General features: G+C 46.5%; 1 protein-coding gene across 4 annotated transcripts in view; it reads left to right on the forward strand.

Annotated features, from left to right (window-relative positions):
• The window catches only part of zmiz1a (zinc finger, MIZ-type containing 1a), a 99,691-nt gene that overhangs the window by 28,707 nt on the left and 57,593 nt on the right, over positions 1 to 13,391 (forward strand). For 3 of the 4 annotated variants that reach the window (XM_076743112.1, XM_076743115.1, XM_076743114.1), the window contains exon 3: positions 8,839 to 8,915. The exons of the other annotated variant lie outside the window; for it this stretch is intronic. The gene's annotated coding sequence lies outside the window, so the exon portion shown is untranslated. The remainder of the gene's footprint in view (positions 1 to 8,838; positions 8,916 to 13,391) is intronic. 4 annotated transcript variants of the gene reach the window in all.

Here is a 13,391-nt window from a genome sequence, read left to right on the forward strand (position 1 = left end):
TTATGGCTCTGTCTGACTTGTAGTGTGAAATGTCTACTGGGAAGCGTCGCAGGAGCCGCGTTGATGAGCGCGTTCTTTCTCTATTTGACACGTCTGCGCTCGATATACTGCGGCTCCGCTTTGTCTTGTCATACATTCTGCTTCGTCTCACATTAAAGTCAGTGTTCTTATACAAAGAGACGCAGATGTTGAGAGATTTTCAATTTCACCTGCGCTCAGATGCTCGGATGTGCCGGCGTTTTTGGGGGCTGTGGAGGAAAGCACTGAGCGGCGCTGCACCTGCACTCTGTGCATGTGAGGGAGGAAGAGACAGTCTGTATATTCCTCTATCTGTGCGCCTGTGTTGGTGTATGTGTTCTTCCTCACAGCTTGAGATTCTCAGTTTGAAATGCAGCACCTGCAGATGTGTCTTGTAAACTGCAGCCCCCAGCTCCTCTCCAATTCAGGGGGGAGCATTGAAACAAAGCAATTAAAGTAGCTCTCTGCATGGGGCGAAGATGTGTTGCGTGGGTGTGCCTGCCTGTGCATGAGTGTGTGAGTGATTTTCCATTGTGTTTAACGCCTTTAACTTGAACAGCAATGCGATCCGGCAGGGAAGAGGACAGCTCCGTGCCAATCACAACATTAGCAGTTCTGTCATATTAACGTCTGTTTGAATATGGAGGTCAGAGGTCACTGACAACCTGTTGACATGGAGCAGATTTATGCAAAGTGCACACACACTCATGCAAACGCACAGGCGGCCACAGCCCAGTTTCTGGCGCAGCGCGTTATAGCCGTGGTTTCTTGTTGCTGCTGATCTTTGGATCCTTCCAGCTCCAGATACCAGAGCCTGAGTTATTCTCCGCTCCGCTCCCTGACCCTCCTAATTGAGAACGGCTGTAGCTGAGAGACAGAGAGCTAAACAGACGGAGAGAGAGCAAGAACAGATCCTCGTGCAAAAGTAAGAACAAAAGGACGAAAGCGAACGAATGGAGCAAAGGGTTAGACCTGCGCTGATCAAGAGGAGGGTGGCAGCAACAGTTGGCCTCATGTAAGCCGAACCGCCTTCCTCCCCTCCACCCTCCACCTCCTCCTCCTCTCTGGCCACGAGCCAAGCAGAGCCGAGCACAATGTAGCATTTCAATATAGTGTATGATAGCTGTGAGGAAGAAAAACATGAGGGACACAGTGTTTCAGAGCGGAGAGAGAATCAAAACCAGAGGGTTTGGGAAGAGGAGCGGTAAGCTCAGTGACAGCTGCATGCATGTCGTAGTGGGTGACGGTCTGTCCGTCTGTCAGAGCAGATATTTCTGTCTGTTTAGTGCTGCCTTACTGGCTGCCAGAGACACTCCTCATGTCATCGCTGGGTGCCTGCTGTCACTGGCTAAAAAGGAGAGAGGGAGTGGAGTGTGTGTGTGTGTGTGTGTGTGTGTGTGTGCGTTCGCATGGGTGTGTGTGAGAGAGAGTGACAGAGAGAAACTCGAGCAGCTGTCTTGAAAGCTCCTCCACTCTGTCAGTACGTCTTGAATCTGCTTTCCCCTGATGCTTCGCCGGTGAGGCAGTGTTTCAGTCCCTCGTTTGGTCAGAAGTCCACCTTTGTGCTGCTAAAGGAACACACTTTTGGGAAATGAGCGTGCCGCACAGCTTGTCTGTTAAGTGATGAGATCATAAACACCGCAGATGCCCATATGTCCCCAAAACTGTTTCCTATGCTTATCTTTAAAGACAAATCCGGGTGTTTTGTTTTTGTAACAACATGCATCTTAATGGCCGTACATCCACACATCTGCTGTCACAAGGACTGCTGCTTTCAAGAGTTCAGTGAGTCCAACCGAACTCGCAAAAGCAGCTATTTGAAGGTCTAAATGAGGGTGAACATAAAAAATCATTACCCCAGTTATCTATTCCAGCTGACTTTCTCAATACAGAGCAACATTTTGGTTCAACTTGCAGCCTGGGTTTAAGTGTGGGGTTGGCGCTTCGATCCAAGATGTGCACTGGAGTGAGTTCACCCATTCAAAAACCTCAGCGTGCTGGTGACCTATGAGACTAATTAAGGTCATTTTTTTATACTTACAATGTAGATGTGATGATAAATGCTTCGAGAGTCTTGAAATTTTTGGTGTAGGTACCTTGAAAGTGCTTGAATTTTACACTTCATAAGCAGACTGAACCCTGTTGAAGGCAGCTCCAGCCCCGTCGGGTGAACGAGAGGCTTTGTGAAGCACTTTGCCTTGATACAGTCCACATACCAAACAAGATGAGACAGACATAGATGGTCCAAAATGAAGCTCCATCAGGTTTTTGTTGTTGAGCAAGTGTAAAACTTTCCTTGGCCCTCCTGGAATCTGTTGTAAAGCTCTTTAGTACAACGTTATGCTATATCATAGTAGATACTGCGCATCACTTTAACCTACGCCAATACCGCCCACGTTTCCAAGGACCAGAATGTACCTTTAGCACACAAACACTGTTGTCTGATAGAAGTATCATCTCAGAAAACTTGCAGCAGCTGTAATGAAAAGACATGGTGGTAGGCGGCCGAGTCTGTCACTTTTGTGTAGGAGGTACAATTTACATGAAATATTTAATAAAAATAGCTTACTGTTTAAATTTTCCTAGGTCAACTGAATGCGAGTGTGGGTGGTGCAGGGAGATGGTGTAGAGCTGGAATTCACTTTGTGCAGTGGTTGATTCCCCCGAAGTCGTTCCAAAAATCAGCCTGGCTAGTCAGATCAATGTACATCCAGTTCACTGTTTGACCTCATATTTTGGATAATGTTAGTCATAACGGCTGCTATCATTTAGCATAACAAAGAGAATGGATTAGCATGAAGCATGCGGATGATTTCATGTGCCTGCACTTCCATTGCTCGAACAATGGACCAATCTCTTGAAAAAACATCCTGTGTTCCTTTAAATCACGGCTCTCCGTTTCTTACTTATATGGTGTATTTTTGCCGTAAGTGGAGGCCATCGCCTGTTTGATTGCAATCATCTGTTGTAGGGAGCTCTGTCGTCTGATTACAAACACGTGTTTTTCACCAACCGAGATGGCCATCGAGTGAGGTAATGGAATATTAAAAGCATTTAAGAGCGTCAGTAAGGTACTCGGCTGCACAGTGGCTCAGTGGTTACCGAGAAGGTCGAGGGTTAGCGCCCGCAAGGCGGATGGGGCTGTTCAGCCTGAAGGCTGCACGTTCTCCTGGTGTGCTTTCTCGGGCTGCTCTGGTTTTCACGCAGCTTGGGTGAACCAGGCTCTCTGCACTGCATGGGAGGTGTGAGTGTGTGCAACCCTGAATGGGATAAGTGGGTGCAGAAAGTGGACGGATGAGCAGCGAAGCACTGAAGGTTGTCTTGACCTTTCTTTGACTGCTTCGCCAGCTCTCTCAGCAAGACAACAATACATGTATGATTTAATGAATCAAGGAAGAGTCAGATGCACTTAATTCTCCAAAATGTAATTCCCAGGCTGGAAAACCCCTGATTTCAGCGGTATGAGCTTTCACAGTGACGTTGCCTATAATTTTGTGGCAGCCGTGACAACAACAGCCCAACTTTAGATTCTGTACCATCAGTGTTCGCTTCCTCCGGCTCCTCCGGTGCCCTGACAGCCCTGTAACCACACACCCGTGTTTATGTTCTTTAGGTTAACACGGTTATCTCCGTACGTAACCTGAGCCCTCAACATACACGGGCGCTTGGCATACGTGTGTGTGGTTGCGTGTGTTTGTGTGTGTGATCTTGCAGCTGCAGGACCCGTCTCTCTCCAGAAAGAGCTGCAGGGACTTGCCAGTATTTTCATTCCCTCTGGAGGCATTTCCGCACACTAACAAAGCCCGGCCTGCGTGATGAAACGGAGAGGAAGCAGCTTTTGTGAAGGGAGCAGCCGATTTCGGTCTATGTGTGTGCGTGTGTGTGTGTGTGTGTGTGTGTGTGTGCACTGCTGACCCTGGCTAACAGTTTGTTACATGCAGATTTACTTTTGAGCTTGTAATTCAGGCTGCTCCAGACTCTTGTTTGCTGACGAGCCTTGTGTAGCACGAGAACAAGCCCGCTCTGAATCCCATTCAGAAGACAAAGTTGCCTCCTGTTCGCCTCTAATTAACTGGTATAATACCTAGCTTGTTGGATTGGCTAGTGTTTTGTTTTTTGTTTTTTTTTTCTACAGGGCTTGTTAACCACTGGCCTTTCACAGTCTTCACTTCCTGTGTAGCCACTGCCAAAAGGAAATGTGTGCTGTAGCCCAGGTCACAATTCTCCAGGGTGTCTGGCTGTGGGCAGGGACTGAATCGAACCAATAAAAGTGGGAAATTGTCTCCTTTTTTACAGTTCAGCAGAACTAACATAAAACCCCTTTGCCCTCATGCCTGCAGTAAATAAATAGCGCTGGGTTAAATCAAAGCTGTTTCTTGGGTTCAGCGCCCGAGTGCTAATTTTTTGCTGCTAGATACTCTGCGTTAAGTTATAGAAATAACTCCCCGGTTTTGTCCAGAGCTGTGGTGGAAGCTCACACGAAACACCGTTTTTGCTGTCTCACTTGAGGTCACGACACAGCTACCCAAAATCCCTTTTTTTTTTTTTTTTTTTTACTTTTCTTAAACGGGAGCAAAAGCAAAGCAACTGCAGGGTCTGGAAACCGCAGTGTCGCTGAAGCTGAGCTTTTCTTCGGGCTTGTCTACAGAGTCAGCGTCCTGTGGGTTGACAGCCAGGGCCCTGTGACACACGCTCATGCCCATAAACAGGGATTTGGCCCTCTGGAGAAAATAACCTTGATAATTACTGGGTGCATATGGACCTGCCCACAGCGGGGAGGAGGAGGAGGAGGAGGAGGAGACGGGGGTTGACTGAGAAGGAGAAAGAGAGGGAGAGAGAGCCACATCCGCTGGTGCATTCCTCCATGCTGTGTCATACTGGTGCAGAGTTTCCCCTCGGTTTGCATGGAGATTTCCACAAGGCCGGGAGGGTGCAAAGGGCTACTGACGCAACGCTCAGGGCTGTGGACGCTGACATTTAAAGTTTAACAAGGCAACACGCCGCACATTCAAAGACTCCCTACGGTAACAAAAAGACAACAAAACTGTTTAAAGAGTAAACATAAGGGAACTGCGAGGCACACAGGAGGTGGGATACACAGAAGAGAAGAAAGACGCGGCCTGTGACCTAACTGCTCTTAGATTTCGACTCGCCTCTCCCACTCTCTCTGCCCTGGTCACGTGGTCTCCCTGGTCTGGCTGACTTGGCATCGTTACAGCAGCCAGAGCTGAATGTCTGTGGTTGGCTCGTCGCCCGTCTGCTTGCCTGTCATTCAGCTGGTTAAAGAGGCCTTGTTGAACCGCTGCACTGTGCCCGGCTACTACGGGGCCATTCATGCCTGTAACGGCAGAAACAGCCAAGTCCTGTCATCAGCGCTAGCTAGCACATACCAATTTACGACTGGAAATGACAAGGGCATTTTGCTCAGTAAGCACAGTTTCCCCCAAGCAACCTCGCAACCCGCTTCTTTTTTTTTTTTTTTTTTTTTTTTTTTTTTTTTGTAAGTTTGGATTACAGCTCAGAGAATGAGAAGCTCCTCTCTAACAGAGCAAGCGTCTTTAGACAAACACAGACTTCACGTCTCGGATATGTTCTCTGCCTCTGTTGCATCTACACGGAGTGCAAAGTGAAAAAGACTGATCCGCTCCCCAAGGAACGCTACGACAACAGCACGAAACAACAAAACAAATCCTTTGTGCCGCCTCCGATGCTGGAAATTTCAAACACAAGACTTGAAAATACAGTTTGTCATTCTGAGGGAGTTTTTTTTTTTCCCCCCTCCCTCCTCCTGTCAGTGGCTCTGTGTGCCTTTTGGCTAATGGCAGCTCATCTTGTCACAGATGACCTGTGCTTCACTGAAACGTCCTCCGTCCTCCTCACAGTCCCAGTGTGACACCCAGACTGAGGACATGAGAGCCATGACTTCATCCTGCGCTCTCCCTCCTTTCACTGACTCTTCTCCCTCCTCCCTCTCTTGTACTTCTTACCCCCCCCCACCACTCCTCTCTCTGCGTCTGCAGTCCTAACATCTTCCTGCTATGATTAGCAATAGTTTTTTTTCCCCAGCCAGTGTAATGTCTAGAGCCTCCTGTGTCCTTGGAAAGCAGCCTAATAAGCTCAGACACACACTGCTGTCTCTGCGCACCACGGGCCTATTCTCCAGTGTCACCCAGCGCACACTGAGGTAAACAAAGACTGCCACACACACGTACACACACTCTACCCTGGTGTGCTAATAGACCAGCATACCAGCCCGCTGAGGGCAGCGCCAACGCTAGCTTGCTAACGTTGACCTTCCGTGTGCCAATCACAACAAATCTGCTCCCTGATTTGAATACGGGGAGGAGAACAGTGTAAATTGAAAGCAGAAATCCCCCTGGTGTGAGACAAGATGAGCCTCTGAATAAATTATTCAGATGGCAGCCTCTTTCCTGCATGATTCTCGCCTTCTGCTACGTTTAATGGCATCTGTGATGGCGCCCGTTGGAGATTAATCCAGATGTAAGACGTTTGCGTGTGTGTTTGTGCACGTGTGCTTACATTTGTGTGTGGCCTGCTCACCCCTCTTCTCATGCATCCCGTCGTGTCGTATGATGGGGAAACAAAGCCTCAACAGGGGAATTTATTTCTTCTCCGGAGAGGGCTGTAAATAAACAACTAGTGAATCAATGCCTCCATTTGTTTTTCTCTGATAATTCTGCCTGTGTCGTGAGGCGGCGTGACAGTGTTGTGCAAGCGCCGGCGTCGCTCTCGGCAGCCATATTTCCTCTCGGCGAGAGTGAGAAAACATGCCACACCGGCCTCATGTTTCATTACCAGGGATCAGTAAATTACCGTGTGCTTTTTTATATCACTCACTGCAGCTCATTTAGCGCTATGATGGAGCATTTGTATGAGTGGAAAATAACACCAGCGGTAGACATTGTGCTTTAGAACTGCTCAGTCGACTAAAGACACACTGGCATAGAAATTGCCAGGTGCAATTGAATAGGAAAGCCCACAGCAGGTCCTGTGGTGAGTGTGTATCTGAGCATCACTGATTCTCCGCAATAGGATGACCTTCCGCGGTACAAGCGCTTACAAATGGCTGAATATGAAATATACTGCGTTTCCAGAATACACTGCGGTACGTCTCTCAAGCATGTTTTAATTATAGTAAAAGTCTGTTTGTAAGCTGTTTTACTTATCAGGTACGATACATCCTTAAAGGAACAGTTCGCCAAAATTACAGTAAACCTATTCACTCACCTTTAGCTGCTTCCAGCCACGCAGATGTTTTCTGTTGGTTTTGTTTATATTTCCAGCCCAAAACAATGGAGGTGAGTGAAATTTTGCTGCAAAAGTGATATTTTAAAAATTCACCTTTTAAAAAGAAAGACTGTTTTTGTTACTCTGGATGTACATCGCCCGTGATTAGGGCTGCAACCACAGGGAATTTTCAATAGCTATTAATCCATAGATTGATCGTTTACTCTATAAAATGTCCCAAAATTGTGGAAAAATGCTCATCACAATATACCAGAGCCTAAAGTGATGTCGTCGAATTGCTTCTGTTGTCCAACCATCACTCCTAAACGCAAAGACTCTTCATTTACTGTCCAGGAAAAACTGGAATTGCTACAAACATAATTTATTTCACCCCCATCACATTGGGACGGAGGCAGAAATCTCAGGGGCGGATATGTTAAAACCTGGGAAATTGGCTCTCTAACACTAGAGGTAAAAAAAAATCTATATATTTTGGCGGAGGTGAAGTGACCCTTTAAACTGGAAGAATAAGCGACCATTTTCCCTAATTGCAGTTGTGTGGTCTTCAGTAACAACAAGCAGAGCGCAGGTCCCAGAAAATATGAGGGGAGTTACTCGTATTAGCTACGGTTCGATGACTAATAGGAGCAGTGAATAATGGTGTGAGCAGAGTGATCCCAGTTCTGTAGGAATAAAGGTAACCTCCCAGTGTGTAAACCTTGATTAGGAGCAGTCATTCAGCTAATGCTGCTGTTGGTAATGCCAACATGACTACACATAAGAGCCTCTAATGAGCACTGGTTTACCAGGGTTTCTTTGTGCTCAAGTACCCTTTTCTGTATCCCATATCCAAGTGTGAAATTACAATATCAGATCATATTTAGTTAATTAAACTCATATGACTAATTTAATTTGACTCAAATATGGGGGAAAATGAATAAATCATGGAGGCGTATTTAGCTTGCGTGTTAACAGTAATTAAATGTGGGGCAATCTGTAGCCTGTGAAGATAGCTCTTCTTTCCGCCTACTGTACAAGTACACATGTGGAAAAAAATGTAAGCCAGACGGTTTTGGGAAGCAGTCTAGCGGAATATTAATGAAATGATGTGGGAGTTTCAAGCACAGAAGTAAGTGAGTTAAAGATGCAGTCCTGTAAAGTAAGCTGGCGCATTAATAGCCGGCGAGTGGTCGTCCCATTAGGAGATCGTAGTTAGAGAAGCGCCAGAAGCAGAGAAGAAATGTTCCTCCATGATTAGAGCCTGGAGAGTTCAAAGACAGCTGCTGCTGCAACTAGAGTGGCGCAAAACACTCACAAGGAAGACGAGAAATCAACTTGTATTTGTCATTTAAGTATTTTATCTTTCATATTTGGCGGGGATTAGAGACGCACATTGTCTCCGGCTCTGTCAGTCCTTGTTATGTGCTTCCAATCTGTCAGATGCACGACAGGGTGCTTTAATACATCTCGATAAATGATGCCACCTAAGTCTTGTTTTCCTATCACTAAAAAGCAGACTGTGTTTTGTCACACTCCCTGATGTGCGTCGCATTCTGTTTTGTTTCATTTTAGACTCGCTCTGTGATTGATGAGGATTAAGAAACCGACTTTGCCTGATAGGGAACACAGGAACGTCCTCATCCACACTGGTAAGGATCCTGATTTATCGCATGCGTCTTCATCCCAACAGCTCATCATCATCGTACGGTGACACAGATATGCTTCAACGTGGTTTCATGGGCGAGATAAGATGGCTGCAGTTTGGATTTTGTCTTTTGTTGTCATATCAGCCATTAAATACACAGGCTGGTAACACTTTGTATTACAGTACTCATATCTACCATTAACCGTTTGCCTATTGGCATGCTAAAACTTGCATATCGACTCGTAATTAGTCATTATAAAGCGCTAATGAAAGCCTTACTCTTAGTTAATGGCCTAGTATTTGGAGGATATGCTCATGCAGAATAAGGCCTTAATAAGGGCTAATAAAGAGCTAATATGCTACAAATCTGCATGCGCTAGTTAATGATTAATATGTGTTTTGTCCTGGAACAGAATGCGCTGGTTACCATGTTGTACGATAACTGAGACAGAAGACTTTCAAGACTGAATTGAAAGCAGAATATATTCTGATTCAGAGGAGCTGAAGAGCATACAGACTTTTTATATCTCTTAAACTCAAATCATCTGTGAAGAAAAATCCTTTTATTTCCCTGAGATACTGAAGTCGATGCTGCGCTTCGTCTCGGTGGCCAAACGCTTTCAGAGAACAATATTGGACCACATGCACGTCAGGACATACTGAGTTAATCGCCGTGAGAGGTCGACCGCCGTTGTTTTGAGTGAAAGCACATGGTTACGTGATGATTTACGTGATAGGGATTGGACTTTGTGGGCGATGGCATTTCCTCTCTGCGCTGTACACAGCTGGTGCTTGTCAGGTAAGAGGGCAGTCAGAGTCAAGAGCCCAAACAAGCTGTGATGCCAAGTCATTCTGCGCTTCATTATATCACTCGTCATCCTGTGATGTGGTTGATTTAGAAAAAGTGCAGTTTAAGGATGTTTACAAGGCCACATTCTCACATGTGTACCTCGGCGGTGATACCTCTCTGGCTCTGCTTCAAGCTGCCCCAAGGGTGTGAAACCTGAACAGCAGTGTTAGCAGTGTTGAACCAATGGTGAGTTACCATGCATGGCTATTGATCTGCCTCTATCAGTACCAATATCGATCTCCCAAGAGAAGGACAGCTGCTAATCCCCGTATCCCCATCCTCCAGTCATTTGCTGCATAACCTGCAGGACAGGGCTCCATTTAATGCAAACACATGCATGAATGCTGTGTTCAATTAGCCTTTGAACAGCATGAATATTATGCATTCAGTTTTGACTCGGGCTGCATGAATATTAAGTGTTCATTTAAATCTTGACGCTGAAGAAACACTCCATCAATCGTCATCTCGGTGTCAGATACCTTTGGTCAAAGTGATGGATGATGTAATTGGGGTGAATGAGGATGTGAGGAGTCGGCAGACTGAAAGACGTCGCATTATGACCCCAACTCATTTGAGTAAAAGGAGACCTTGTACCTCAGCTTTTGTTTGGGAAGCCGTGCAAGATGTCGACAGTGTAGTTTGTACACAAGTGAAACGGCATCAAAGCGCTGGAAGGTGAATAATTTTTGGTGGCATCTGCACATTCTGCAATATGCTAATGAGCAAAGCTGCAAAAGCCAGATTGCCAGGAGAGAGAAGAGGAGATGGAGGGAGAAAAAAGAGGGAGGGAGCAGAGTGGAAAAGAGAGAAACAGACGGAGGCTGGTGTAAATTATGGATGCAACCTGCGATTTCCAAGAGGAAAAGAAAGGCAGAGAGAAACCTCAAGTCATGCATATCAGATTCCGCATTTACCACATTTTCTTATCATGGTCCGTGAGCAAACTCGTATACAATCTGGCCTCTCCGTGTGTGTGTGTGTGTGTGTGTGTGTGTGTGTGTGTGTGTGTGTGTGTGTGTGTGTGTGTGTGTGTGTGTGTGTGTGTGCGTTTGAGAAAGAGAGCGCGTGTGTGAGAGCACTTGCACATTCATCCATGTCGAGCTGCGCGGAGCTGTGCTGTGCTGTCAAGCGTTCTCTGAACTTGATATGACGTGTGTGTGTCTGAAGCTGTGTTGACTTTCATTGCACTATTGTGTTGCTGCTTTGTATTGTGCCTGCAGTCACATGGTCCCTGACTGTTCACACATATCATTTCAGCACTGAGCATGCACACGGACACAGCGGCAAATCTGCTCCGTTCGGAGCGGTTTCAATTATTTTACATCACTCAAATCACATTGTGCATATTTACATGACATCGTTCAGCTATACTCGTCTAATGCTGAGCTACCTGTTTTCTTCCATTAAAATACTCAACTCTCATTATGTATTTTGCTTGCTTGAGCAATTCTAAGTTAAGTAAATGTGAGTGTTCGTGTCCCAGTACCGCATCCCACCCTCGTGTGCCAGTCCCCTAACAGCCTGTGTGAATAATGGATCCATTCTTGAGTCATGTCTGTGACTGGGGCCTGTGCAGTGGTGTGGTTTCCCCACCAGAGGTGGAGGTGGAGGAGACGGGAGGGGCCGGTGGTCTGGAAATAGCTCTGCCTGAGCTGGGAGCGCCTTAGGTGGGCCTCTGTGCCAGCCTCACCTTCCTTAAACACGACAAAAGCACGAGTCTGCTGGAGACCCTGGCCCATATCACGCACCTATTTTCCAGTTGGGCTGAAAGGAAACGTGGTTTAACCTGTCACCGTCCATCTGCACTGCCGGAGTGATCCCCTCAAAAATGGCAGGAGAATTTAAAAAAAATAAATAAATAAAAAATCGCTGCGTTTTCCAAGAATTGGACGAGAGCCACGTCGCACTTAAAGCGAGAAGCGTCTGAGCCGGGAACAGAAACTTTCAAGCTGCCCTGAAATTTGCCTGCATGTAAATGTGTGTTAATGTGCAAAGTAGGTCATTTATTTGGAGCAGGGACAGCCGTAGTGTGCTTCTCTGGAGCAATGTCAGAGTGGGGAATTTCATAAGCAGACACATCGCTGGATTTGGTGAAGCAGGGACTTACATATGCCGATATTTTGTTTACACTGTATGTCAAGCCCAAACCCTAATATACCAGACGGGGGGGCGGGGGGGTATTGAAGGTGAAAATGGCCGTGGTCAATCCAAAGACAGCATCAGTAACCACAACCAGAGATAGCAGCCTAAAAATCAGACTAAATCAGATTACCAAACAAACAGCTAAGAGGATTAATTCTGATCTCTCTCCCTCTCTTTTTTTTTTCCCTCCATCAGACGGACATTAAATCTGCAATCTATAAAATCCCCTCAAATGATTTTCTATTTTGCTTTGCGGCCCTCGTTTTTTCGGTCACATGTTCGGAGTGAAGCTCTTTCTGCTCTCGGTGAACTCTGCCCTTTTGTTCTGCCTTGAGGCCTCTAGAAATTGCTTTACTATACAGGGTATCATATCGGTCTTTAAAAATATCTTCACGAGGCACAACACGAATCTGACCTCCGATCAGATGCTGCGCTGCTATCTGTTAAGCCCCATAATGTTATAATAGCCCGTTCCACCCGGCACACTCGCTGTTAGCAATAAAGCTGTGCTGAGGGACGCCGCGGCTCTGTGGCTGTCACTTCCACACGCACGGCAGCGCTCACTGATCCAGACTTAATTAATAGAAAACATAATATACGGAAGAGAGTGATCACACCTTGTCCCCGGCTCCGCCAGATCAAAAATGCGTTTCTTAGATTTAATCTCAGGAATGATTGTTGGTTTACAGTGAATCAGTTGCGGTACAGTATGTTCTCTGAGGGGGAAAGAGACTGTAGATTAATTTGGTTAATATTTCATAAAGCTTACAAAGGCAGAGGGCATTTGAGGCTTTTCAGATTATTTGTCCTCAGCCAATATTGCGCACCACGGTTGAGCCGCCGTGCTGCAAAGTCTACAGCTCCGGAGCACAATGCCAAGACAAGGCACTTGCCGATGAAAGTGTTTATCTGCGATAGCGTTGTTTGTGAAATGGGAGCCGTTCAGACGCGCTGCTCCTTTTCCTTTCGCCGTGATCCGATTCAAAGGGGCCAGTTCGCGCGCAGCGTCCTATCACTCTCCTGAGTGCTGATAACCGCCAACAGATTTGTATTAATATCCTCACCGGTGCTCTTTGATATCAGCTGATTCATTTCGAATCTCCCTGCAGCCACTCACGCACACCCCGGCTGAGCACATAAGTACAATACGCCATTGCTCTTGACAGCTTGACAAACTGACAGTCCCGCTCTCAATCACTCCCTCTCCCTCCCTCCCTGTCGCCCTGTCTGATAGAGCCGTACGTCGTAACCAACAAGACTGTAATCAGCGCAGACCTAATCAAATCACTGCTCCAACAAGCAGGCCTGGCTGCCGGGCTTCCACGAAAACACATCTCAGATCAAGAGGCAGGCTGCTCGTACGGCGGCGCGTGCTGTAACCGGCCGCTGCTCGAAATGTCAGGAGAAGTCGGATTGTTTTTTTTTTTTCGAAAATGTCACTGACAGCATAATAGCTCAGTCGAGGAGTGGCTCATGCCATGTTTGTAT

This window comes from Chaetodon auriga, chromosome 11 (genome assembly GCF_051107435.1).
Source record: "Chaetodon auriga isolate fChaAug3 chromosome 11, fChaAug3.hap1, whole genome shotgun sequence".
NCBI classification, from domain to species: domain Eukaryota; kingdom Metazoa; phylum Chordata; class Actinopteri; order Chaetodontiformes; family Chaetodontidae; genus Chaetodon; species Chaetodon auriga.